The following is a 26,979-nucleotide window of genomic DNA, read 5'->3' as shown; positions in this document are numbered from 1 at the left end:
AGCTCTTCCATGAGCGTTGCCTTTCGCAATGTGTAAAGATTTAAAGAAGAGCATCAAAGAAAATGGGCGTCAGTCCCCCTACACTTTGGGGCTTATCTCTGCCATCACTGATGGCTATCGAATGGCCCCCTGTGACTGGATTGCTCTGGCGAGGACTGTTCTGACCCCGGCTCAGTTCTCTCTGTGGCGACCAGAGTAGACAGACCGCTGTCCTCAACAGGCCATGGAGAACTCCAGGAACGACAGCCTCGTGCTGCTTAATATGCTGCTTGGAATGGGTCAGTATGAAACTCCAGAAGAGCAGGCTAGACTGGATGCCCAGGTTTTTATTCAATGCTCCCAGGCGGCTTCCTGTGCCTTAAGAGTGGTCCCGGAAGCTAAAGTCCAGGGACCTGGCTCCTTTATTAACATTCGACAAGGGGTCAGGGAAGCTTATTTAGACTTTGTTGACAGATTACAGGAGGCAATACAGAAGCAAGTTGAGAACCTGGTAGCAGCTGAGACCCTTCTATTACAGTTAGCCTATGAGAATGCTAATGATGATTGTAAAGCTATTCTCACTCCTATAAGATCAACTGCTACCAATATCAGTCAATTCACCAAGACCTGCCAGAGTGTAGGCTCGGAGCAGCAGCAGCAGCGTGCCTCGCTATTAGCCACTGCCATTAAGGGAGAAAATAAGTGTTTTAACTGTGGCGAGCCAGGCCATGTGCACAGGGACTGCAAAGCCCCCGTACACGTTACTTCAGGGAGACCACCTGATAAGGTTTGCCCACGTTGTCGTAAAAGCCGACACTGGGCTAACCCGTGGAAATCTGGTTATGGCCAGGATGGTAGAACACCTCCTCTTCAGGGAAACGGGCAGGGGGGCGCGTACTCCGGTGCCCCAAACCCCAACCTGCTGCTCGGGAACCAGGGGTATGCAGAGTCACCGACGTCTGTGCTGCCACGAAGGGGAGCGCAGGACTGGACTTGGTCACCACCCAGGAACTTATCCTAAAGGAAGGGGACAGAACTGTCCTGGCTCCTACAGGAGTGTGGGGACCGTTGCCTGAGGGCACAGTTGGATTAATTTTAGGAAGATTTAGTTTTACTGTCAAGGGAATCCTAGTCCAGCCTGGAGTAACTGACTCTGATTATCAGGGAGAAGTTAGAATTATGATTAGAGCTTCTGGATATCATGTCATTCCCGCCCAGACTCATACAGCCCGACTTCTTCTTCTTCCCTGTGTTGTGCCAAATACCCCAGATATTGAGAGAGGGAAGGGAGGCTTTGGTAGCACTGATGACCAGTCAATTTTTTGGACTACTTCCATTGAATTAAATAAACCTCTTTTGGAAGTGACCATTAAAGGCAGAGGTTTCCATGGTCTGCTAGATACAGGTGTGGATGTCTCTGTAATTTCTAGCCAATATTGGCCTCCAGACTGGCCACTAACAGAAGCCAACATATCCATAACTGGCATAGGAGGTCACACTTCGCCACGCAAAAGTGTCTGGTCCCTCAGGTGCTATGGCCCTAAGGGACAAATAGGGCAAATCCAGCCTTGGGGCCCTCCAGCCTGTTGGCAGGGTTACAGCTCCTGAAACCAGGCCAGGCATTTTCCAACACTTAAGTATTCACGTGACAAACTTCAAGCCCTACGAAGAGTGCCCAGAACACAGTAGGCGCTCAATAAATGGTAGTTTAAATTATTGCTTTACCCAGACCTGAGACCACCCCCTTCCTACTGGCCTCTTCTCCCCTCCTGTGTCTACCTACTGAATGGCACCGCCAACTACTCAGTCACCTAAGACTGAAATGCAGGAGGCATCCCTGATTCCTTCCTCACCGCCCTCACCATGACCCGACCGCCTTTAGAATATGTCCACCCTCTCCAATTCCCATAAAAATATATACATGATATTCTTTTGATAAAACCAAGACAAATGTACTGTGCATATAGGAGTTGAAAGAGATGAAAGGGAAAGCAAGGAAACAACAGGCAGAGGATTCGGAATGGCAGCTGCCTGGGCAGGAGAAGCGAGAGGCTTGGTATGGGGGCAGGTCACTACCCACAGTCTACTTCCCTCTCGGGGGGTGGAACCCCAAGTTTTAACTGTGCTATTAAAAATAAATTTTTGGCTTCTGGTCAAGATGGTGGCATAGGCAGACATGGCTCACCTCCTCCCACAACCACATCAAAATTACCACTGAACTAAAGAACAATCATCACTCAGAACCATCAGAAATTGAGTTGAATGGAAATCTGACAACTACAGAATTAAAGAAACCACATCCATCCAGACTGGTAAGAGGGGTACAGATGAAGAAGGGGCTGGCCCCACATTCCTGTGTGGTGGGTAAAAATTTGGGTCCGGTATCTCAGGACCAAGGAGTCTCAGCCCCACACCAGGCCCCCCAGCCCAGGGTGCCAGTGCCAGGAAGGTAAGTCCCCACAACTTCTGGCTGCAAAAACCATGGGGATTGATTCGGGGGAACAAACTCCTGGAGCCCAAGCAGTTCTCTTAAAGAACCCACCCACGGACTCATAGACTCAGACTCACTCCCTCTGAGCCGCAGCACCGGCGTAGCAGCTTGAAAGGCCCCACTGGCGTTCAGGGAGGGACTGAAGCATCTGGCATCAAGGCGAGCAGAGGCCATTGTCCCTGTTTTAAGCCCTCCCCTCACTGAGCCAGGAAGCTGGTGCCATATCTGAGACTCCATCAATCTGGCTAACACTGTTTGCCACGCCCTGGAGATCCCCTGGGACTCCGCCCCACCCAACTGCTAGGCCCACCCAAGCTGCTTTTCCATAGGAATGGCTGGTCTTGGCTCATGCTTCACAACTTCCTAAATCCCCTCAAACAAGCAACAGGTGGCCCTCAGCGAGCCCCAGGCCTGGCATTAGAAGCAGCCAGCCTAAATTCACAGCTAGGCTTCCTCTGGGACTCTCCAAGCCCAGCACAAGTAGCAGCCATCTCAGATTGTTTTATAGCTGAGACTGGGCGGCCTGGGGCAAAACACAGGTGGGGCTGACCTTGGCCTGCATGACCAGGAAAACCCCAGGGCCAGCACACCCGGTGGACAGCTACAGACCACGTCAGAGCACCACCACCCTGCCCCTTGCACAGCTGATCCTCCACGGAGGGCAGAGGTTGGTGGGCAGTGGTCACAGCCAGTCCTTGCAGCTGACTGGCCTGGGTAAATCTCTTCCATTGATCTGCCAACAGCAACCAAGGCTCAACTACCAGAGGAGGGGGTACTTAGCCCACACAAAGGGCACACCTTGAGCACCCAGCTTGGGTGATAGGGGTGGCTGTGCCACTGGACCTTACAGGACACCTACTACATGAGGCCACACTACCACGACACAGAGTCAAAGCAGCTCCACCTAACACACAGAAAGAAACACAGGGAGGCTGCTAAAACCAGGAGATAAAGAAACATAGCTCAAATGTAAGAACAGATCAAATGAAAGACCAGAAAAAGCCCTGGCTGGTGTGGCTCAGTGGATTGAGTGCTGGCCTGTGAGCCAAAGGGTAGCCATTTCGATTCCCAGTCAGAGCACATACCTGGGTTGTGGGACAGGTCCCCAGGAGGGGGCACATAAGAGGCAACCACACATTGATGTTTCTTTCCCTCTCTTTTTCCTTCCCTTCCCCTCTCTCTAGAAATAAATAAACAAACAAACAAAATAAAATATTTTTTTAAAAACTCCTGAAAAAGAGTTAAATGAAATGGAGACAAGCAACCTATCAGATGCAGAGTTCAAAACAATGGTTATAAGGATGCTCAAGGAACTTAGTGAGGACTTCAACAGCGTAAAAAAGATCCAGTCTGAAACAAAGGATACACTAATTGAAATAAAGAACAATTTACAGGGAAACACCAGTAGAGTGGATGAAGCTGAGAATCAGATCAATTATTTGGAACATAAGGAAGCAAAATACAAGTAATCAGAACAACCAGAAGAAAAAGGAATCCAAAAAAAATGAGAATAGTATAAGCAGCCTCTGGGTCAACTTCAAGGGGTCCAACATTTGCATCATAGGGGTGCCAGAAGAAGAAGAAAAAGAACAAGAAAAAGGAAAGCTATTTGAAAGAATAATGAAAAAAACTTTCCTGATTTGATGAAGGAAATAGACATGCAAGTCCAGGAAGCACAGAGAGTCCCAAACAAGATGGATGCAAAGAGGCCCACTCCAAGACACATCATAATTAAAATGCCATAGGTTAAAGAAAAAAAGAATCTTCAATGCGGCAAGAAAAAAGCAGTTAGTTACCTACAGGGGAGCACCCATAAGACTGTCAGCTGATTTCTCAAAAGAAACTTCAGGTTAGATGGGATTGGCAATAATTATTCAAAGTCATGAAAGCAGGGACCTACAGCCAAGATTGCTCTACGCAGCAAAGCCATCGTTTAGAATCGAAGGGCAGATAAAGACCTTCCCAGACAAGAAACAGCTAAAGGAGTTCATCATCACCAAACTATTATTATACGAAATGTTAAAGGGACTTATTTAAGAAAAAGAAGATCAAAACTGTGAACAATAAAATGGCAAAAAATACATATGTATCAACAATTGTATCTCAAGATCAAAGTAAGCAAATAAGAACAGAGACAGAATCATGGATACAGAGAGCATTTTGATGGTTGTCAGATGGGAGGAGGGTGTGGGGAAATGGGAGAAGAGGTGAGGGGACTGAGAAGTACAGATGGGTAGTTACAGAATAGCCTTGGGGATGTAACGTGCAGTATAGGAAATGGAGTAGCCAAAGAACTTATACACATGACCTGTGGACATGAACAATGGTGGGGGTATTGCCTGAGCGAGTAGGGGGTGCTTGGTGGAGGGGGTAAAGGAGAAAAATCAGGACAACTGTAATAACATAATCAATAAAACATAATTAAAATAGAAAATTAAACTTTGGAAGAGCACCTCACATGAACTAGTGATAAGAGACTGTCATGAACCAAGGATGATGTTCAGTGCTATTCTGTGCCCCAGAAGAGAAAGACATCATATTGAATACGGTAGATTGTTCAACAAAAGGGAAGAGGGTTTGGGAAGGAGACAGGAAGGAGATAAAACGGCATATGGAGCCCAAACAGGCAGTCATGCACAGCCACCAGAGTGGGGCCTGAAGGCTGGTGATGACAATGGGCCACCAACAGAGAAACATAAACCAGATCCACCTGTTTCTCTGCACTTTATTTTTCATTCTTTGATTCAAATGCGATTGAATTTTTTAATACATTCCATGCTAGTTCATATTTCTTCTATGAATGACTTATTGTTTTAATGTGTGGGATTCTCATTTTACAAAAGGTTTTATATAGTAATAAGTTGAGCTTTTTACATACATGTTTAAACATTTTCCCCAGCCCTTCCTGATAGAAGTTCTGTCTATGTTTTTTCCAGGGAAAATGTTGAAATAAGTGTTGACTGTTCTAGTTTCCTTGACACTGATCTCAGAGGTGATGGAAATATCCAGCACTGCTGAGGCGGGACCTCTCTCAGGGGAACCCTGAAGTCCTCCCACTCCTTGTCACACCCTTGGGCTCCTGTCACATGGCATCTGTGCCAGATGTTTGAGGAAACCACACACGCACACCCTGTCGCCCCCCCCCCGCCCCCCGCCCAGGAGCTCAGAGTGGGTGGCTTTCCCCAGGGCCAGGCTCCGCTCCTGACCAGCCTCAGGAACTTGGTCCTATACCTTCCCTCCCTGGTCTTCGTTCTCCCTGTGCATCTGGGGTCTCCTGTCTCTGAGCCTCTCCCTTTTCTGGACAACAGGAAGGACACCCCCAACATGTGGCTTGTGCTGAGAGCCTGAGTAGCTGGGGTCCAAAGGAAAGAAGTGCTCTTCTGCACTTGGGCCTGATGACGATTTCTCAGTCAGTAGTTGTCACTAATTAAACACCAATAGTTCTGATCTGTCAGCCCTGAACTTGATCCTGACAAGTTTTCTCAAAGTCCTTGACTTTTGCTTTAACAAACAACCAAGTCCAATGGTTGCTTTGATCAAATCTGGATGTCCGAGCCAGCAGGCCCTAGGTTGGTCTGCACCGCCTAGAACACTCTGTTCCTTTTCCTCTTGGGGCCTCCTGATCTTTCGCTCTGGAACTGAGGCCACCAGCCCCTGCCATTGCTCTCATCAGCTACAGCAACCACACCCCCCATTTACACATGGGAACTGGCCAGGCACCTTCATACCCACTGTGACAGTCCTGCAAGGCAAACCGGGAAAGGACTGTCAGAACCATTTAACCCAGGAGCAAAGTGACCTTTTCATGATCTCATAGGGAGTCACTGGCTGAGCTGCAGCTGAATCCTGAGGCTTCAGACTCCAGGCACGGCACCTTTTCCCTAGTCCCATCTCATCTTTGGCCTCTGTTCTGACCTATCCAGCTTACAGAAAGGGGCTAGTTTGAGAGAGGTGTGATGTGGGCTCAGGAGATCTCGGCTGACCAGGGCATTGCCTTCACTGGCCGGTCTAGCCTCTGTAGACTCCACCATTAATGCTTCAAAGGCTTTACCGTGCCTCCGTGCAAAACGCGGCCTCCCTATGATAACCCCAGCAACCTGCGAATCTGGTACCTTGTATGTCAGCAGGGATTTCACAGACGTGATTAAGTTAAGACTCTTGAGATGGGGAGGGTATCCTAGATTCTCCAAGGTAATCACAAGGGTCCTCATAGGAAGGAGGCAGGAGTGTCAGAGTCAAAGATGTGACAACGGAAACAGAAGTCAGAGTGATGCAGTTAAGGACAATGATTCTCTAGAAGCTAGAAGAGGCCAGGCGCAGATTTTCCCCTGAGCCTCCAGGGGAATGCAGCTCTGCTGGCCCATTTTAGACTGCTGACCTCTAGAACATTACGCTAATAAGATTCAGTGGCTGTGGGTAACATACTTCCTGTGACCTTTGCTGTCCTCGGCACCTCAGGCTGAGGGAGTGAGCATGCGTCGTGGCCACCCCCTTCAGCTTACGTGCGGGGAAACTGAGACTCAACGAAGGGGAGCAGCTTGTGCAGAGCATACACTGAGTAGCCACGGGCTGGACTGAGCCATGCACCCCATGCTCCTGCCTGCCCTGAGGGTCTCGGTTACCCCTCACCGCCCCCCCCCCCCCCGGCCTGTCCCTCTAGCCCCATTCTGGTTTTTCCTTTATTTTTTGTTTTCACTTTTCCTAATTGCCCGAATGCATTTAGTTTATCCAGCAACACCTTAAGGGGGATGAATGGAGGTGTCTGGTATCCACATCCTAGTATGATTAGTAGGTAGTAAGGCAACCCTGGATGAAGCTCTGTCGTAGAACTTTTGGGGCATCCAGAGAACTATATACAGACTAGAGAGGGAGGCTTTAAAAAGGAGGGATAGCAAGGGCAAGGCCGGCTGAGCTTCTCCTACCAGGAAGCCAAGGGCACAGGCAAGCCATAGCTTGTCTCTAGGGCAACATCGTCATCCTCTTGATGACAGCCTAAAGCTGCTGGCCTGGGCTGGCTCCAGCTTTGACTCAGCAAGAATATATGGCCAAAGAGTAATATCTCCTCCTGAGGATCTCGAGTCCTCTCAGAGAAGTCTCAGTTGAGGTGATGAGAGAGAGGATAAAGCTACATCCATCTAGGCAGGAAGGCAGCCATGTTGTTTGAGTTCCTTCTATGAGCTACACACTCACATGCAATTTCTCATCTAATTCTCACCATAGTTCTGGGAAGCAGTACTATGATCCCCATTTTCCAGACGAGGAAACTTGATGCTTGGAGAGGTGAAGCCCCATTGTCCACAGCTTCGCATCAGCCAATGATGGACCCAGGACTGGACGGCCCGAACACCACAAGGTAGATCTGTGACCTCTTCCTCCCAGCTCCCCTTTCAGCATGGACCAAACTTGGATTTGAAGGATAAGCCTCTGATAGTGGGACTCCTGGCCTCAGCAACGAGTGGCAGAGAAGTTTGAAAGTCAGCCACGGCCTGGAGCCGGCTCTAGGGGCTTGTGAGGGCCCGCTGTGCAGCGTCCGGGAGGCGTTCAGCCCACAGTTGTGGAGTGAATCAAGTCTACTTTCAGTGACAGTAGGCAGGTAGCTTGCAATGGGTCATGGTTGGAATGTTTACACCATGGCATATGCTCTACTCTGGAGCTTCCCCTCTCTCCCACGTGTGCCCCGTACCCCACCACCACTGAGAGCTGTTCGTCCCACCTTTACCAGAACAACCCTTATCAGGGCCCTGTGGAGCTGGACCCAACCTTGCCTCTCTGTCTCCGACCACCTTCCCTCTTCCACCTTCCACATCAGTCCCACAGCTGCTCTCCTCCTGAGCCAAGAGCTCAAGGACAGCGTCACAGATAGGTCCCCTCTCAGGCGTCCTCAGCCCACTCAGCTGAGACCAGTCAACAAATAAACAATATCGAACGTGACCCCAGGAAGCTTTCAAAAATACAAAACCAAAACTAACGTTTGAGGTTATGTCTAGTGGATGATCATTTTTGCGGCCTTCCTGACAATTTACAAGTCATATCCTTCAAAATGTGACCTGAACCCTCCCTTCCCGGAAGCCTGCGGAGGCCACTGGCCCAGGGTAACCCCCGCCCCCGCCCCCCAAGCACTCACAGAAGGTCACTTGTCAGCCTTGGTATCCACCTCCTGGAAACAGAGTCACCTTTGAAGGATCTAAACTGTGTTAGACTTCCCAGGGCTGGAACTCACCAGCAGAGGGCTAGCATTTGAGACGCACTCACAGAAGGATTCTGGAATTAATCAACACAGCCACCTCTCTTTTTGCCTTCTCTCGTCTCAGATTTTCCTCGCCTGGTTTTCTGCCCTCCACCCCTTCCCCCGGCTCCTGCCTCCCCCCGCCATGGGTACCCGGGACACAGCTGAGCCAAGACCCTCCTAGAAGTTGTTTTCTCCGCCTGGGCTGGCTCTGCCCCCGCAGCCTCGGGAGCCCATGATCATGCAGCGTGACCGGCCCAGAGCCCCCGCTGTTTCCACTTGAGTCACATTCAAGTGCCACTTCCAGCTGACGTAGCCCTCCTGGACCAGTGTCAGGGCACGTGCCCCGGGGCCACGCCCACTCCTTCCCTCAGGTTCCCCCGCCCGCTGCAGGAGGGCTGAGTGGAAGGGAGTCCCAAGGCCTGCATGCGGCCCTGCCGCGGCTTGGGATGGGCTGCCTCTGCCCACCCCTCCGACGTGCCCTCCTGCATTCCCAGCCCAGCTGTGGCTTAAAAAGTTGAGGCAGGGATTGTGAAGCTGCTCACACTCTGACCATAGGGCCTGGCCGCAGAGAGTGCTCTGGTGTTGGGGCCCACGTGGCAGAAAACCTGCCTTTGGTGAAACTGGTAACAGCATCGTGATCTCTGTTTTCCTCCTCCTGGGGCTGGGAAAACACCAGGTATTAAACTGTACTGTGTATATAGAAACAACAACACCACCACCACCACCACCAACCACTTACATGGCGTTACTGTGGGCCAGGCCCTGTTCTGAGTTTTACACACATCATTTCATCCTTGCAATAACACTTCGAGACAGGTCCTATTATTATCTCTATTTTACCTGGGAGGAAAGTGAGTCACAGGGAGGCTAAGGAACTTCCCTCAGGCCATACAACCAGTAAGTAGCAGAGCTGAGATTTGAAAGCAGGCCCAGAGTCTGGGCTAGCTCATTAAAAGGATGAAGGACGAGGACTAATGATGGAGAAGTGAGAGGAGACCAAACCGCTACCGTTCAGGATGCCTGAATAGAAGGCTGGTTGGGAGGCTAATGATGTATGAGTGGAAAACAGGAAAAGGAACTGACAGCCACACGAGAAGGATGTGAGGAAGTCCAGGGCCGTGGGAATGACTGCAGGGAATGAACTCATGACTGACCAGCTCAGGGTGGAGCTGGGTCTCCGCTTCTGCACGCGGTTTGCCCTGCCAGCCCCCAAACAAAGTCCGAGTTCCCGTCCCGGAGCCCTTGACTATTTTCTCACCCATAAAATAAATACAGCCAAGGGTTTTGTGAGGATTAAATCTGATCCAATCATGTTAACAGCTAGCACTATGGAACCCTGACAGCGTGCTGGATGCTGAGGCAAGGGGCTTTGCATATATTAACTTATTTATTCCCTCATTTACCTTATGGAAGTTAAATACTATTATTAGCCCTGTTTTACTGCTGAGGACATAAGCACAGAGAGGTTAGGGAGTTGGCCCAGTGTCACAGAGTGAGTAGGAAAGCCGGGAACTCAAAGCCAGAGTCCATGCTTTTTTTTTTTTTAATTTTAAAAGCATATTTTATTGATTATGCTATTACGGTTGTCCCATTTTTTTCTCCCCTTTATCCCCCTCCACCCTGCACCCCCCTCCCACCAGCAGTCTTCCCCCTTAGTTCATGTCCATGGGTCGTACATATAAGTTCCTTGGCTTCTCCATTCCCTATACTATTCTTAACCTCCCCTGTCTATTTTGTACCTACCATTTATGCTTCTTATTCCCTGTACCTTTTATCCCATTCTCCCTCCTCCCCTTCCCCGCTGATAACCTTCCATGTGATCTCCATTTCTGTGATTCTGTTCCTGTTCTAGTTGTTTCCTTAGTTTGTTTTTGCTTTTGTTTTTTAGGTTCAGTTGTTGATAGTTGTGAGTTTGTTATCATTTTACTATTCATAGTTTTGATCTTTTTCTTAGGTAAGTCCCTGTAACATTTCATATAATAAGGGCTTGGTGATGATGAACTCCTTTACCTTTTCCTTATCTGGGAAGCACTTTATCTGCCCGTCCACTCTAAATGATAGCTCTGCTGGATAGAGTAATCTTGGATGTAGGTTCTTGCCTTTCATGGCTTTGAATACTTCTCTCCAGCCCCTTCTTGCCTGCAAGGTTTCTTGTGAGAAATCAGCTGATAGTCTTATGGGAACTCCTTTGTAGGTAACTCTTTCCTTTTCTCTTGCTGCTTTTATGATTCTCTCCTTATCTTTGATCATGGGTAACATAATTATGACGTCCTTTGGTGTATACTTCCTTGGGTTCAACTTCTTTGGGACTCTGAGCTTCCTGGACTTCCTGGAAGTCTATTTCCTTTGCCCAGTTGGGGAAGTTCTCCTTTATTATTTTTTCAAAGACATTTTCAATTTCTTGCTCTTTCTCTTCTCCTTTTGGCACCCCTATGATTCAGATGTTGGAATGTTTAAAGTTGTCCCAGAGGTTCCTAAGCCTCCCCTCATTTTTTTGAATTCTTGTTTCCTCATTCTGTTCTGGTTGAATGTTTATCTCTTCCTTCTGCTCCAAATTGTTGATTTGAGTCCCAATTTCCTTCCTTTCACTTTTGGTTCCCAGTATGTCTTTCTCTATTTCACTTTTCATAGCCTTCACTTTTTTTCTATTTTGCGACCCTACTCAACCATTTCTGTGGGCATCCTGATTACCAGTGTTTGAACTCTGCATCTAATAGGTTGGCTATCTCTTCGTCACTTATTTTTCTGGAGTTTTCATCTGTTCTTTCATTTAGGCTGCGTTGCTTTGTCTCAGTGCAATTGCTACATTGGGCAAAACCTTAAATATTCACCAGGGCAGGGCAACCCACGTCACTGGCTGTGGCGCTGCATGTGGTGGAGCCGGTCAGAGAGAGAACAATGCCACTTGCTCGGCTTTCAGCTGGCGTCCAGTCACTTCCCACACTACCCACAAGCAAATTGGGCTCTTCTGGTGCAGATTCCCAGGTGGGTGGGTTTGTGTACATTCTAGGACCCTGTGGGTCTCTCCAGTGGACTCTCCTGTGAGGCTGGGAGTTTCTCCTGCTGCAGCAACCCCCAAAGATTTTTACAGCCAGAGGTTTTGAGGGGTTTTTTTCTCCCCACACTGGAAGCCTCAGTCGAGCGGTCTGTCTTGCTCCCCTGTTGTTCCTCCTGGTTTATCTGCATGCAAATGTGGGACCACCCAGTCTTCCAGCCATCACCTTGCCCACCTGGTCCTCCAGCCGCTGCCTTGCCATGAGTCCTCTGCAACCCAGCTGCCCGTCTCCGCCCCTCCCACCAGTCTGGATGAATGTTTCTTCTTTAACTCCTTGGTTGTTGGACTTCCATACAGTTTGATTTTCTGGCAGTTCTGGTTGTTTTTGTTTTTAAATTTGTCATCCTTCTTTTGGTTGTGTGAGGAGGCAAAGGGTATCTACCTGTGCCTCCATCTTGGCCAGAAGTCAGAGTCCATGCTCTTAACAACTAAGTTACATTAGCTCTCAAAGACAGTAACAAGTGCCCCTGGCCAGTTAGCTTATTTGGTTAGACCATTGTTCTATACACCAAGATTGCGGGTTCCACCCCGAGTCGGGGCACATACAAGAAGCAACCAGTGAATGCATAAATAAATACAACAACAAATAAATGTCTCGCTCTCTCAAATTAATAAATAAATAAATAAAAAGCAGTCAGTTGTGGTTCTGTCCACCAAGCTCTACATGTATTCAGGTACTCACTGCTCACAGGAACCTAATGGGACAAGCACTATTATTCCTATTTTACAAATGAGTAAATGAGGCTCGGAGAGGAGGAGCAATGTGCCCAAGGACACACACAGCAAGTGGACTTCAGGACTGGAAATCAAGTTCCTGTGGCTGGCTCTAAAGCCCTGGGGCTGAGCCCTTTCCTTAGACCCACAGGAAGACAGCTGCCCTCTGCATGGTCTGCCATGGGAATCATTGCATTTGGATTCAGTACGATGTAAAAAATACAAGGAAAACAATAGTAATTGGTCCTGGCATATTCATGGGGCTCTGTACTCCCTGATGCTCTTTTATACCCCAGTCCTTGCAAGTCCTCCTGGTTCTCTTGTGAAGGGGCAGCAGGTGTCACCTCCCCGGGCTATACCCCCAGCTAGGCAGAGCTGACCCCACAGCTCTGACCACTGACTGAGTCCTGGACCACCGAACACTCACTCTCTTTCCTTTTTTAACGTGTATTTTTCCTAATTACAATAGTAGTATATGCTCAATGTAAAATATGCAAATACAAGAAAAAAATAGAAAAGAGGTTAAAAAACACCCCCGAACCCTATCCTCCCTTCCCGCCCACGCCCACCCAGGAATAACCCTTGGGACCATTTTGGTGGATCTTGTCTCTTTTCATACCCAGAGCCCCTTCAGCTGCACCGAACCTCCCTAGATTTGCAGAATCAGAGTCTGGCTGGAAGACAGTGGCCTTGTCCAGTCTGCAGCAGGGCAGGGGTGTCCTTGATTAACATGCCACCTTCTCTCGCTGGGAGACATGAGGTCCATCTGGTCCCCACCCTTGCCAGGACCTCACATTAGTCAGTACTTCCCTGGCTCTTATCAGGAAATGAGGATGTTCGTGACAGCGATAAATCACAAGGACACCCCTCCTCCCAAAGCTTATTTCAGTGAATAAAAACTAAATAATCTTAGAGTCTGGCTCTTCAAGGAGCTGCTGCAGCAGCAAAAGAAACTGGGGCTTTCATGTCTTTCCTGAGTTGTTCTCGCTGTTTTGCCTGTCATTGTTGCCAGGAATTCTACCGCTCAAGCTCCATGCATTTGTATCGCAGCATTAGGCTGGTTCAGGACGAAACACAACCAACAGCCCCAGGGAGGGCGGCGCACTCGGCACGGCACGGCGTGGAAGGACAGACAGCATAGATTGGTCTACTTCTCATGGCTGAGTAACCCTGGGAAGATTACTGAACCCCTCTGAGCCTTAGTTTTCTCACCTATAAGATGCCCCCTTCTGGAGTTTTTATAAAAAATGAATTCAAATGAATAGCAATAACTATCGGTTTCCCTTCCAGCCTCTGAAATGACACTTGGAGCAATCTGGCCTGGGTGCGGCGGTCGGGGGTGGGGGGTGCATCCTGGGACTGGTTAGGGTAGAAGGAGAGGCTGAGAACTTGGAGGGGGTGGTCTGAGCGGATGCGGAGCGCAAGGAACGATTGGGGATGTATGCAAAAGATCACAGAGCTGGGGAGCTTCAGCCCTGGGAGGGGGGGCCCTTAAAGACCATCTTACCTGTCCCCACCAAAGTGCAGCTGGGGAAACAGGTCCAGAGAGGTCACCCAGCCACATCTGACACCAACTCTCAGGAATTTTCACAATCCACAAAGCAGATTGTTAGGGCTGGAGCCAAGGGGGGATGGGGCCAGCTGACCACCACACTCCCCAGCTGCTGGGGCAATTGCTCCAACAGTCGCCTTAGAGAGAAAACTCCCGAGTGACCCATGTCAAAGCCTCCCTCTCCCACACATTCCCCCGTGTTCCAGGCTGCTGGGTTCAGCCTCTCCCTGCAGCCCCTGGGCAGAGCCCACCGCACTCTGAAAGGGGCCGTAACATACCAGAGGCAGATCCACTTGCCTGGAGATGTGCGCCCACAGCAAGGAGGGTGGCAGCAGAGTCTGGGTCCTTCTTTCTCAGGGAAGTAAGAGCAGAGGATGTGTTCTTCTTCCTAAGCTCTTCCGCTCTCCAGACAACATCCTCTACACATCCTGATTGAAGGCTATAAGCACCCCGTGGTGCCTGTCCCAGCCCAACTTTGCTGCACAGCCAGAAGCTGTTTACTCACTGAAAATAAGTCAGGTTTAGCTCTGGTGGAGTAGCTCAGCTGGTTAGAGCATCATCCCTGTACTCCTAGGATGCAGTTTTTATCCCCGGTCAGGGCGCGTACAGGAAATGTTTCTCTCTCCCTCTCTCCCTTCCTTCCTGTCTCTCTAAAATAAATAAATAAATAAATAAAAAAGAAATGAGTCAAGCTCAAATGACTGTCATCCTTAACCTTCCCAGAAAGTAACATCCACCCTCTCCAAATAGTCTAATTTGGAAAAGTTGTCTCCAACCCCACCTCCCTGGAAGGTCCCCAGCAGTCCCAAGCTGGGGACAAGAGGTGGGGGAGCCACAGTCTGTGAAAGATGGCCCCTGTAGGTTATACAGAGCCCAGGCGACCTTTTCACCTCAAAGCTCATCCCAGCACCTACTTGGCAGTGGATCTGAGGCACAAAGAGGTTGAGAGTAAGTGGTACTTTCTGCCTGTCTGCTGATTTTTGGAAGGGCTTTGGCTTCACCAGGGAATGGTGTCTAACAGGATGTCTGGTCCTAGGGGGCCTTGTGCTGCATGGTCCTGAATAATGTGGCCTCGTGTGTTTGGTCCTGTGTCTCCTGTGTGTGTGCACGCATGTACATACAGACATACAAATCTGTATCCCCCAGAGTCCCTCCTGCCATCACAGGGGGCTCTCCTGCGGTGCACTGTCCCACAAGAGTGGATGCAGAGGGCTGTGTCTGGGCTTCCCACTGAGCTGTCCTGCCTCATAACCTGCGTTATGAGGCGCAGCTCTTCACTCGGCCACATGGCGAGCATCACTGTGCTTGAGAAACCATGGGACACCGGCCGTATGGGGCTGTCATAGCTGGTACCCCTTCCCACTTTGGGGCGGCTGGGATTCGTCCACTTCCTGCATAGTCACTTCCTGCCCAGAACCTACCTGCCCTTCAAAGTCCCGGGTAGACCTAGCAGCTGAATAAGTGATTCCTGAATCAAATTCAGGCTTGGTGTCCTGAATTATATGGGGAGAAGATTCACATGTGACAGCACCTTCTCATCTCTCCCTCGCTGGCATCTTTGTGAGTCTAAGAGGTGGAGTCTCGGTCTCCGTTATTTGTTCCCCTGCCTCTGCCTTCCTTTTCCGGGCACGTCTCCTGTTAGTGTGGTGCTCTCTTTATACACTCCTGTTCTAAGGGATTCCAGAACCTAGGGGGCCCCAAGACTTTGAAAAGTCAGGCAGCCAGAGAATTTCACTCCTCTAACTCAGAAACATACTCCATCCTTGTTCAGCAGGAAGCAGTTACAGAAGTATGACGCTCATCCCGAGTCCCTCAAGGATGAGAAGTGACAAATCTCAGTGGGGGATTGTTAGATAGGACAAGGGTCTCAAAGTCTGGGAAGTTCTGACTAAATACATTCTTGCCAAATGTTAAAATGTAGCATGTTATTTTGCAGATGCAGCTGTAAACACTTGAGTTTCACAGGAACTCAATCTGATGAGTGTAGCCAATGGCAAAGAAGAAATCAACATGTAATTTGTCAAATAGTGTATATAAGCAATGGCTAAGTCTCCCTTTGGGGATACAGAGCTTTGGATATAAATCTTACCTCCTTTTTTTGCTGCAAGTAAATTAAACTATCTTGAGACAACCACGTCTCCCTCTTGAATAAAACCACCCAAGTGGCGAACCTCTTGAGCTCGGTAACACCCTATCTGGGCAGCCTTCCCGGGATCCAGCTCCATTCCTTGGCACCTCACCAGCAGGATCCTGCCTCCGGCCTTACCCAGCTCTTCTTCTTTGACTATAACTGCCTTCAGGCAGTGTAGTGTCGGTTTCGCCCACGGTGTGCCAGCCATCTTCTCATCTCCCAGGCTTTCTAAACCACCTGCCCTCTTCCTCCCACTCGTCTCCCCCCACCATCCCCAATACAGCATGTATCTCGGTATAGCTAGCTGCCTCTTTGCTTGTCTGCCCCCCTACTGGGTCAGGAGCTCCCAGGGTAGGCACTACGCCTGACCCACCAGCCTGAGCCCAGGCCTGGGCGAGAGCAGAGCCTGAAGGAACGAATACGTGTGTGTGAGGCACTGCCCGCTCTGTGTTGGGCAGCATGAAGATACCTCTATGCCACGACAGCGTCTGCAGTCCAGGGTCAACGTCTCAGCCACCTCCACCTCTAGCCCCACTGACAGCCTGACACACAGCAGATGCTTGGTGAATGCCCGTTGCCTCTACCTCAACGGAGCAGTAATCGAATAATGCCAGGTGGTTACAGGCACTGGCATTGGGGTCACACAGAGTGGGGCCCGAATCTGGTTCTGTGCATACCTTTTGTGTGACCTGGAGATGGGGGCCTCGCCTCTCTGAACCTCGGTTTTCAGGTTGTGTTGCTGGTATTGATGGCGCCCTCCTCTGGCAGGCAGGGCAAAAGTGCATGTTCCCGGAGAAGCGCACAAGCACCTTGACAGTTGCTTTTCCCTGGGGTCCACAGGCCACCTAGAGTGGTGACCAGGCCTGTGACAGGTTCTCACTCCAGCAGAGGGGAGGAGGGGCCTTCCGAGTGGGCGGGTCTCCAAGACTCTCATCTAAACACTAGTTACCAATAGGACGAATAAAGCTCAGGGAGATGCCCAACAAGAGCCGCAGCGTTCTGGTTCCATCCGGGGGAACAGGTAAGCTCTAGAACCTGGGCTCTTTCCTCATGCCCTCTCTTCCTTTTAAAACGTATCTATTTCAAATAATTTTTAGACTTGCAAAAATAGTGCACAGAATTCCCGCCTACCTGTCAGCCAGCTTCCCCTAATGTTAACATCTTACAAATCACAGTACAGCACTCGAAGCCAGGAAGTTAACATTGACACAATATTATTCATTAACTTCTAGATCTTATTTAACTGTCAGCACCTGCCCTGCTTACATGCCTTCTCTGATCCAGGATCTAAAGCAGAATCGTACATCACATTTGGCTGCTGCGCCTCAACCTGTCCACCTTGCGACGCAGTTCCTCAGTCTTGCTTTGTCTTTCGGAACCATGACAGTTTTGAAGAGAGCTGTAGAATGTCCCTAAATTTTGGTCTGATGCTTCTTCTTAATTAGATTGAGGCTGCGGATTCAGGCAGGAACACCACAGAAGTGGTGTTGTGACCTTCCAGCGCATCCTACCAGGGATACACGGTTTCAATGTGGCCTGGTGGTGACAATGTTAACTTCGATCACTTGGTGAAGTGGCGTCTGTCTGCCAGGATTTTCCACTGTAAGATTATTATTTATCCATTTTTAATTACTAAGCATCTTGTGAGGAGGTAAGTAGAAACTATGCAAGTATCCTGCTTCTTACCATATTTTCACCCATTAATTTTAGCATCTGTTCATGATACTTTTTGACAATCCATACTGTGGTATTAGCCAAACGGTGACCATCTATTTCCATCATTCTTTCTGCATTTATTAATTGGAATTTGACTGTAAGAGAAAGCTGACCTTTCTCCGTATTCATTTATTCACTTATGTGTACCACTATGAGCTCATGGGTATTCATTTTATCCTACTATCATTATTTATTTTGCTGTTCCAAGCTGTCTCATCCCCTTTGCAACCTCAACCCATCTGTTTCCTGTTGAGCTGAATTTGCAGCCACAGCTCCTCAAACACCTATGCCCTGGTCCACAGGGCAGGTTATGGGGGCAACACAGAGTTTTTGCAGCCACGTTTCCCTTGAATTCACTGAGGCATCTTCCCAGCAGCGGCTGGGCCTTTTTGCTGGAACTGGGCAGGTTCCAGGCAGGGGAAGTCAGCGAAGGTTCCGGGAGAGGGAGTGCCGGGAAGGCCTGAGCCTGGCCAGGTAGGCCCAGGTCGCCCCGCTGCCCTCCAGCCAGCCATCCTGCCCCCGACACGGCCACCCCAACGCTGCCCCGGCCCGGTGGCAGCGCCCGCTAACCTCACACCCTGAGTTTTTCCTTATTGACTCCCCTTTCTCTGCTCTGCTGCAGAGATAATTGCCAAGAACCCCACGTGGCCGACAGCTGGACAGCATCTGCCTCTGGGCAGAACAGAGGAAGTGTTCACCCAGGGCATAGTGGCAGCTGTTTTCCACCAGCCCCAAGGGCAGCATCCGCTGATGACACCTTCTGACAATGAATACTGTGGTGTTTCCCAGAGGGTGGTTATCTATTTCCACCATCCTTTCGGTACGAGTATCTACTGGTTGGAATTTTACTGTAAGGAAGCAGAGAGAGCAGCGCACAGCAGCAAGAGAAACTAGTCAAGGAGGACGGGGCTCTTAGGAAGAAGCCTCTGAACTCATCTTCTCTGCTCTCTTTTAAGATATGCAAGGGAGATGGTGGAATAGGTAACCTGGGCTCACCTCCTCCCATGACCACCCCAAAATTACAACCAAATTATAGAATAACCACCCTTGAGAGCCATCTGAAGAGCAGCTGAACAGAAAACTCTTACGAAAAAGGATATAAAGAAGCAGCTATGTGGAGACTGGTAGAAGGCGCGGAGACGCTGCCGGCTAGTTCCGTACCCAGGTGTGGCGGTTAAGAAGCAGGGGGCACATCTCAGTTGTGGCGGTGCCTCCCGAGGAGGGAGGGGTCCCAGCCCCACACGAGGCCCCCCAGCCTGGACCACCAGGGCTGGGAGTATGAGCCCCCACCAAAACCTGGCTGTAAAAACTAGCAGGGGTTCCATCCGGGGGAGCCCGAAGGCCGCTGGAGTTGCTGGCACCCTCCGCCCACACGGAGCAGAAAGTGGAGGGCTATCCGGCTGATCTGCTGACAGAGCCCAGCCAGCACTTGACAAACTGGCTCCCTGATGGAAGAGCCCTGGTTTGGCTCCCACCTCACCCTCTGTCTTGCTCTCTGTCTTTTTCTCTCCGTTTGTCTTCCTTGGGCAAAGGTCACCTTATTCTGGGCTGAGGCCACAAGAGGGTCAGTCTGATCCTCCCTAAGGTCTGAAAATTGGAATTTCTAAACCACAAACTTGCCCTCCAATGTAAAAGTTTTGTTAGTGCCCCTGTTCGTGCACTTCGATTAGATGTTGTGCCGGAATCTCAGACCAACTCCTTCCTAGCGTGTCCTCTGAGGGCACAGCAGGGAGCGAACGCCGCTGGCCTGTCTCACTGCCTCCCCGTCCTCGTCCTCCTTCCGCCTGCTTCCGCGTTGCCACACTGGCCGGCGCCTTCCAGCCACCCAACGTGCTTTGTCTCTCCTTTTGTACCTCTGCCCGGGGTCTTGTGCTCAGGCCCTTGGGAGGGGGCTTCTTTCTGCTACGGTGCGGGTCGGGGGCGGGGGAGGTTGCAACCTTTCCGTCACTTCCCAGTCCCTTGCCTTGGTACAAACATATCTGTTTGAAATCACTATATTTATTCACTTGTCAAAATATCTTCAACCATAAATCACATGTAAAAGTTCATGCAGTCATTCTCCAGATGTTTTCTCTGTGGATTAGGCCAAGCTAAAATTATCACACCCATTCCTTAGACAGGGTTGCCAAGGCTCACGCAGAAAAGTCACTTGCACACAAACAGTTTATAGGAGGATCCTCCGGACTTTCTGACCCCCACGCTAATGCTCTCTTGGCCTAGTATGTGTATGTGATATTCAATGTATGTGTATGTGCATTCAATGTATGTGAATATTCTGTTTAATTCTTTGCTCCTTTCTTCCCCGCCACCCCAGCCCCTCCAACTCAGATCTAGTCAGCTAATCCAGGAAAAAAAATTATTTCTTACTCATGTGAGGATCCCTCACAGTATAGTCCAGCCGGTACTTGAAAAGCAGCAAACAATAAATTCTGTTGAGCAAACACTTGTTTCTATGCGGAAAGACTTCCCAGATGACTTGCCTCAACGCAGTAAGTACGCAAAGACTCCACTCCCTGGGGCTTTTCCGGGGCTCAGTTTCCCTGTCTGCAGAGCCGTTATGGAGGGTCGGACTTGATGGCGGCCATACTCCCGCCAGCCCTGATGCCCTGTGGCGGGCCCTGGAACCTGGCCCACCGGGACTGCTGCCTGTGCTTCTGGGAACAAACGACCGGAAGCCCGGATGCCCGGCCAGCCCAACACCAGGGAAGGCAAACAGCTGCAGCTGGGCATACCCTCGGGTACCAAGCAAAGAAGACAACATTGTGCAGGGCTTTGGAAACTGGCACTGGGTTTAAAAAAACAAACAAACAAACAAAAAAAAAAGCCAGCCTTGAAAACTCCATGAGCAAACAACACCACTTTAGTCATGTAAGCAGAGCTGAATTTATTAGTTTATTTTGCATGGTTAACTTGACCTTGGTCGTTTCTTGCTTATGCCCCTGAAAAATCATGAGCAAAGCTTGAACTGCTGCCCAAGGTTGGCAAGAGGTAACCACTGACCAAGTTTTTATCAGGTAAGAAAATTCTGCTACTAAAACCAATTGCTGTAAAGAATAAAGACTCACTGTTTTCTCAGTATGTAACAGCCCACCCCTGAGCTTTATACCAATCTACCTCCGCGCTTCATTCCGTGTTTTGGTTTGCGTGCTCCCATTTTACAAACAGTCTCCTTGGTGTGTGCGCAGTAAGTTTTACCAACAACTACTTCAGCGGTCCACTGGTTTGACTTAGGCTATTTATAAATCCTTGGCAGTGTCTCGGCTGAGCCTGGAAGTGAGCGGGAGGCATGGACAGGCCCAGTCGCCAGCTTCCTGTAATCAATTTCATTCCTCTGAAATGAGTTTCCTTTCCACACTTTCAAACTGAAACCCTGACTGTCAATCAAGAGTTCAGAACTGGAAACCTTGCCCGACCACCACTCCTTCACCTTTTCACCCTGTCTGTCCATCCAGAAGGCCCGCCCTAAAAGTCTGTCCCTGGCCCAGGGGCCCGACGCCCCGACTCCTGCCCTGGACCCCCGGTCAGTTGGCTGACTGCACTTCCCTTCCACATCTAGATGTTCCCCTCTCCTCGCCAGGTAAGTTTAATAGTTCTATTAAGTTGTTTATTGTGGCAATTTTCAAACACATATGCCCCGAAGTATCAGAATAGTATGATGGACTCCTCTGTGCTCATCACCAGCTTCAGCAACGGTCAGCCAGTGACCCATCTTTCTCACCTACACTTCTACCCACTTACCCCTTCCTATGTTATTTTGAAGCAAATACCAGGAACGATAGCATGTAATCTATAAGTATTTGAGTATGTGCCTTTAAAAGATAAGGGCTTTGACCACAGGCTCTCTTTGAAAAGTTAACACAAATTCCTTAATACCATCGAATATTCAGTCACTGACCTCAAAAACCTTTCCCTTAAATGTCTTTGTTCAAATCAGGATCCAAATAGGGTCCACGCACTGTGAGTGGCTGATGTATATTTTTTTTAATCTTTAAAAATCTATCAGTCCCTGCTCCACCTCCATCTTTTGTTATTTATTGAAGAAACTGGTTGATCATCCTGTATGTAAAGTTCTTCACAGCCTGGACCGTGCTGACTGCATCCTTGGTGGTGTTTAACTCCCTTCTCTGCACTCTGTGTTTCACGGAAATTGAAAGCTGGAAGTTTGATCTGATTGAAGTTTGATACGTCACGGGTGGTGCTGTTCCTCCGGGGACGCACAGGATGCCTGGCTGTCCGTTCTCCCGAGGAGTGAGCAGCTGCGGGGAGTCAACGCCCAGACCCACCCCTTCTTCCCCGGGTTGTGCAGTGGCAGCTGGCTCACTTCTGACCGCTTGTGGTCTCCTCCTGCAGGCTCTTGCACATCCCTGATCCTCTAGCAGCTCCCTCCCAACTGGCTTCTTAACCACTGCCATTCCTTGGCACTTGGCCACCAGACTCCTGTCAAAGCCACCAAGTACCATAGATGGCAGGGCATAACAAGCAGGAGACAGCACAAATCGCACCTGAAACTTCCCCGTTAGGGGGCTGGGATGCTAAGTGGTTAGCACAGTGTGAGGCCTGACTTCTCCACCCAAATTTTTTAAATTCTCAACAGGCCAGGTCAACCGTAACTCAGTGTCAGCTAAGATCATGCTGTCCTTTGACATGGAATGAGACGGGCTTGCCTCTGGCAGGGAGTGACTGCCTTGCTAAAATCCCTAGGAGCTCATGTTACCACAGTTGTCTGGTTCTTAGAATCTGCTTCCTTGAATTCTCCAGCCCACTCACAGCTCACCTCCCACAGCTATTCCTTACCCCTGCCGATCCAGCTGCGGACTCAGCCCCGCAACTCTACTTTATCTCCTGAAAATCCCTCATATGACTCATCTGTGAGTGTGGCAGACACTCCGCAAGGTGGGGGCAATGATCAGGCCTCAGACTGGCGCGTGCCCGGGCCCTTCTCTTTCTTCCTCTGCCCCTCTCCCTGCATTAGAGCAAAGATCAGTTCAGTGATGCGGCTGGGACGCCTCAGGTCTCGCCCAGCAGCACAGAAGACCTGGCCAAAGCTCTAAAGTGCTGCTTCTCTTGTCCCCTTGCCCACCCAGGTCCTGTGGCTAGAAGGGAATAATGTGGAGATCCAGATTTCTTGCCTTAGAGCTAAATTTTTGAGCCAGCGATCCCTTGGGCAGTATGGCAAAGTATTGGGTTCCCTCTCAGAATAATGGTTTTAAAAACATAAAACAAAATATGTTTAAAAAAGCTATAGCCCAGAACTGGAAATCATCCCAATGTCCTTCAGTGGGCAAATGGTTAAACGAATTTGGTACATGCCTACCATGGAACACATCTCAGGAATGAAAGGAATACACTGTTATCTACACAGCAATTCAGATAGCCCTCAAAGGAATGAGAAAACAAAACCAACCTGTAAAGAGTACATACTTACCATGTAAAATATGCAAACCTCAAAAGGGTGTCGGTTCTATAACATGACATCCTTGAAATTACAAAACTGTAGAAACGGAGAACAGACTGTAAATGACAGGGCTACGGGAGGGGAGCGGAGGGAAGAGCCTGGCTATTAAAGAATAATAGCATGGGAGGGTCCCCGCAGTGATGGGACTGTTCTGGCAGTCGCACAAAGCTACACCCGTGATGAAATTATATGACACTAAATACGTATGCGCACGTATGCGCACAAATGCGTGCACATCAAACTGGTGAGACCTGAATATGCTCCAAGGACTGTATCACTGTGCATTTCCTGGTTGTGGTGGTGTACTGTATGGTTTTACAAGATGATAACATTTAGGGAAATTGGGTGAAAGGTAGAGAGGACCTCACTGTATTATTTCCTGCAAATCCATGTCTACAGTTATCTTAAGATGATTTTATTTTAAAACAAAAAGTTAAAAAATTATTCGGAAATAGTTAAGACATTTTTAAAAAACCTTTATGATACAGTAATATATGCATTCTGTTATTAACACACTTAAAAAGATCTAGCAACAGATCTTACAGCTATCGTGACAATGATGGGTGTCAATGATATTTCAAGATACCTGTGACAATGTCCTGCTAATACTGCTGTGTTCTGTTGCCTATATTCGTAACTGAAGGAGGTGTTAATTTTTATTAACCAAAATAAAAATTTGAATTTTCTTTCTATCCAAATTCAGCATTTCCTGAATTATATCATGGGTCCCCAAGTTAAGAACCCCTGCCTTGTTTAAAATAGCAAATTTCCCTCACCTTGTACACATGCTACAATGACCATAAAGGGCAGAAGGAAGTAGAGAGAGCCTCTGTGGAAGGGAGAATGATCATGTTGTACTGGTCAGGGACGGTGGGGTATTTTTGAAATGCTAACTGATGTTTTCCCACATTGACGTTCCCGTCATTCAAACAGCCTGGCCTCAGGAAAGGCTCTCAAATTTTTCTTTGCTCTTTGAGTACAGGAGTTTGAGGAAATTACAGTTCTCTTTCTATCCCGTGTCAAGCTAACAGGTTATTTCTGGGCTGGGGAGAAGGCGAGAGGCCCGAGGGAAGCGAATCAACCTAGACATTAGAGAGACCCTGTGCCTTGCCTCCTGGCCAGAGCCCTGGGGTTGCTGGGATTCAGGGGCAGAGAGAAAGGGCACATGGTGAGTCTAAGGTGGCGAAGGCCACAGGCCGCCCCATCCCATGCCTTAGCCCAGCACAGAAGCAACTAAACAAAGTGTTCAGTAGGCTGCCGGACGTTAGCGGACCATACTGAGTGTGGATGTGTAGGGCTGGCGACCAAGAAGGAAGCAGAAAATCACCTCTAAGTGGAGGCCCACATGGAGAGAGCCACCAAGAACCAGGTGGCATAAAACCTGCCTGGGACTGGGCACTGACTGAATCTCCTGCGACGGATGTCAATCTGGGAGAGGGGTGGCCCTCATAGTGACTGAGATACATTTTCCAATATCCTGGGAGTTGGGGTCTCAAAACAGAAAATAGATTGTTCTGGGAAAATGCGATCATATTTTCTTGTATACTTAAGTTCCAGAATCCAAGGGCATCTCTTCTGTAGCAGGTGCTGCTGGGGGTCCTCCTGCACCCTGGCCTCCCCTGCCCAGGATACACTGGTTGCCTTCCAACTGGTGATACCCACGTTGCTTTGTCTGACAGCTTCCTCTGGCTAACGCAGCTTGTTTTACCTCCAGCCCATGCATGCAGCATGCCAGCAGTTCCAGGGAAATAATGCTCCTGCCCCACTAAGAGCCCTCAACCAATGACTAGGTTGAGTTGGTGCAAAAATACCCCATTTCCTTTACCCCTCAGGTGGAATAAACTCTGAGGTGTGTGCTTTACACTATTTCCCTGAATTTCTCCAGTGGGAACTGAGCTTCAGCTACCCACAGGAGTCACTGGTGTGATAAGACCCCCTTTACTATCAGCCTCCCTTCCCCGCCTCGCTGCCCTGCTCTCCTGCCGGTGTCTCCTTCACCTCCCAAATAAACTCCTGCTTGAACTACGTGGTGGGGCTTGAAGGCTGCCCGTGACGGAACATCAAAAATGGAGACGGCAGATCCGAAGTGGTGGCAGAATAGGTGGAAGCTACATTAACCTCCTCCCAAGACCAAACTAGAATTACAGCTGAATTATAGAAAACTCATACTGAATAACCAACTGAACACTAGCTGGACAGAAGCTTTAAAGCCAAGGACATATGGAAGAAATCACGTCACCACATCAAAGCTGGCAGGAAATGCTTGAGAGTGCTGGCTGAGCTCCCATGGACGGCTGCTGAAGTTCCAGAGAGGTATTTCAGTGGCTAGGGGGTTCCCCCTGAGAAGTTTGGGGTCTAAACCCCAAGACCAGCTCGACGGCCTAGAGCACCAAAACCAGGAGAGGAACTCAAGCAACATCCAGCTGTGAAAAGCAGCAGGGGTTTCTGTCTGTCTGGGAGAAACAGCTAGAGACACAGAGAGCTTCTTAAAAGGCCAATGCACAAAATTTTGTTTGCAACCACTTACCCTGGGCTCCAGCAGAGGCAGGGCAGGGTGGACTAGCCCCGTGTGAGGAGAGTCTGGCGTTGGTGGCTCTGGGGAGAGAGCTGAAGGGTCAGCGGCCAGGATCCCTGTGGGCCATCACTCCCCACACTGCAGGAGCCGGCTTTATCAGGTAGAGCAGTCCCTCCAAGCAGCATCAGCCTGAGGGGGGGCAATAGCCCCACCCACAGGAACCTCCCTTGCCCCACCCTGTGAAGCCTAAGCTGAGCTGCCGAGGAGTACAGAAGGAGGCACTTTTGATGAAGAAGCCTAACCCTCCCTAAGGGCGGGTGTTGGTAAGAGCAGGCCTTGGTGAGCTGCTTGGTTCTTTCTGCACAAACATAGGCCCAGCAGAGGGAGCCACATGCTGTGGATCACTGATAGCTCCAAACAGGTTGCCCAGGCAGCATCCGGCATTGTCCTGCACCAGAGTCTTTGCAGATCCACCTAATACAAAGAAACAAACACAAGCAGGCAGGGAAGACAAAGAAACAGGCCTCAAATGAGAGAACAAGAGAATTCTCCATGAGAAGAACTAAATGAAATGGAGGCAATTTATCAGATATAGAGTTTAAGATATAGAGTTTAGACTAATGATTATAAGGTTGCTCAATAGCATCAAGAAAGACATAGAAACCATAAAAAAAGGACCATTCAGAAATAAAGAATGCAATATCTTGAAATAATACACTAGAAGGGCTAAGCAGTAGGTTAGATGAAGCAGAGGATAAAATCAACGATATAGAAGACAAGGCGGAAAAAAGCAAACACCAAAGCAGAGCAGAAAAAAAAGAACTTTAAAAAATGAGAAGAGTTTAAGGAACCTTTGGGACATGAAGAGTAACAGCATCCACATCACGGGGATACCAGGAGAAGAGAATGCGCAAAGGACGGAGAACATATTTGGAAAAATAGGGACTGAAAACTTCCCTAACCTGGTGATGGAAAAGGACACACCAGCCCGGGAGAGTGCCAAACAAGACGGACCCAACGAGGCCCACACCAAGACATGTCATAATTAAAATGGCAAAGCTTAAAGACAAGGAGAGAATCTTAAAAGCCACAAGAGAAAAGCAGTTAGTTACCTACAAGAAAGCTCCCTTTAGGCTGTCATC

General features: G+C 49.1%; 1 protein-coding gene across 1 annotated transcript in view; it reads right to left on the bottom strand.

Annotated features, from left to right (window-relative positions):
- ACKR2 (atypical chemokine receptor 2) overlaps window positions 1–25,970 on the bottom strand; it is a 31,252-nt gene extending 5,282 nt beyond the window's left edge. The window contains exon 1 of the mRNA XM_054594532.1: window positions 25,850–25,970. The gene's annotated coding sequence lies outside the window, so the exon portion shown is untranslated. The remainder of the gene's footprint in view (window positions 1–25,849) is intronic.
- Between the last annotated feature and the right edge of the window lie 1,009 nt (window positions 25,971–26,979).

This window comes from Pteronotus mesoamericanus, unplaced genomic scaffold (assembly GCF_021234165.1).
Source record: "Pteronotus mesoamericanus isolate MK-2021 breed Mesoamerican mustached bat unplaced genomic scaffold, CSHL_Meso_final scaffold_533, whole genome shotgun sequence".
NCBI classification, from domain to species: Eukaryota; Metazoa; Chordata; class Mammalia; order Chiroptera; family Mormoopidae; genus Pteronotus; species Pteronotus mesoamericanus.
The sequence above is the reverse complement of the archived record's forward strand: the minus strand, read 5'-3'. Positions and strand labels throughout refer to the sequence as shown.